Genomic DNA, 1,666 nt, shown 5'->3' with positions numbered 1-1,666 from the left:
ACAGAAATGATCACATCACCAAGATGTCATACTTTTATTTTTGTATCATAGGCCTTAATTCTCATTGTTTTCCCAAATGGCTCATAAGAAATGAAATAAAACAATAGCTGCCTTTCTTCAGCACTATACCAGATACAGGCACAATTCTGATTTAATCCTCACAGCAACTCAACCCTATGGGGTAGGGACTGTTACCACTATTTTATAGGAGAATAAATTGAGAATAAGTGAGGTTATATAACTTTCTCAGAAACATACAGTCAGAACCTATATTTGAACTCAGAATGTCTTCAGATTTATACTACGTATGCCTAAGAATGGGTTTCCCTAGTAGCTCAGACAGTAAAGCATCCGCCTGCAATGCAGGAGAACCAGGTCAGGAAGATCCCCTGGAGAAGGAGATGGCAACCTACTCCAATATTCTTGCCTGGAGAATTCCATGGACAGAGGAGCTGGGCAGGCTACAGTCCATGGGATCACAAAGATTCGGACACAACTGATCAGCTGACACAGTACCTAAGAACAGTGCCTGCACATGGTAAAGACTTAATGAATATTTAAGTCTAATTGACCTAATAGCAGGATTTATGACTTGATTTTATGATTTTGTTCAAGGATAGGTTTCTTCTGTATTTTCAGGATGTTTAAAGAATTTTTTTTTAATTTCCTAAGTAGGTAAAAGAATGAGTCCCTAAATTCCAGTTTAAGGAGCCGGTAAGCACCTCAGAGATAGAGGGCAGTGGAACAGGAAGGAGGTGTAGGTAGAAAAAATAAACTGTTTTAGCTTTGGTTGGTATTGGTTTGGTATACCTTTCTATTGTTTTTAACCTATTTGTGATTTTTACTTTTAAAGTTGGTTTCTTATAGGTAGTATATATAGCTGTATCTTGCATTTTTACTCAGTGTTTCTGCGTTTTGATTAGTTTTAGACCATTTGCATTTAATGATTATTAATATGGTTGGGTTTAAATCTATGATCTTGTTATTTTTTATTTGTCCCATTTTTTCCTCTCTTTCCTCCTTTTCTTCTTCTGTTGGATTAACTGGATATTTTTTTAGTGATTTTATTTTACTTCTGTTGGCCTGTTAGTTATCTTTGTGCTGTTTTTTGTTTCATAAGTTTTATCTGTATGTTAGCTTTAGACCACATAATACACTGTTGTTTTTGCTTCAAACCATCAGTTATCTTTCGAAGAGATCTTTAAAACTAAAGAAAGGATCTTTTGTATTTGTTTCCATGTTTTTAATTCCAAGTGTTCTTCATTCCTTTGTGTGGGTCCAGATAATCACCCTGTATCATTTTACTACTGATAGGAAGACTTTCTTGAAATTTTTTGTAGTGCAGGTCTACTGGTGATGAATTCTTTCAGCTCTTGTTTGTCTTTTCTCATCTTTGTTTTTGAAAGATAGTGTTTCTAGGTATGGAATTCTAGTTTGACAGGTTTTGGATTTTTTCCCCTAATAACTTTAAGAAGACTTTGAACTGACTTCTCGTTTATACTGTTTCCAAAAGAAGTTATCCTTTGTTTTGAGTGGAGCATATCTTTCCCCCTCCACCCCCCACCCATTTTTCTCTTTATTACTAGTTTTAAGCCATTTGATTATCAGGTGCCTTAGTGCCTTACTGTTTTGTGCCTGGAGTTTGTTGAGCTTCTTGGATCTATAG

The 1,666-nt window shown here is 35.4% G+C and overlaps 1 protein-coding gene across 1 annotated transcript in view; it reads left to right on the top strand.

The window, feature by feature from the left end:
* UTP20 (UTP20, small subunit (SSU) processome component, homolog (yeast)) overlaps window positions 1-1,666 on the top strand; it is an 86,973-nt gene that overhangs the window by 56,455 nt on the left and 28,852 nt on the right. The gene's annotated exons all lie outside the window — the stretch shown is intronic.

Source organism: Bison bison, unplaced genomic scaffold (genome assembly GCF_000754665.1).
Source record: "Bison bison bison isolate TAMUID 2011002044 unplaced genomic scaffold, Bison_UMD1.0 scf7180017864327, whole genome shotgun sequence".
NCBI classification, from domain to species: Eukaryota; Metazoa; Chordata; class Mammalia; order Artiodactyla; family Bovidae; genus Bison; species Bison bison.
Note: the sequence above shows the minus strand (reverse complement) of the source record. Positions and strands in the feature narration are given on the sequence as shown.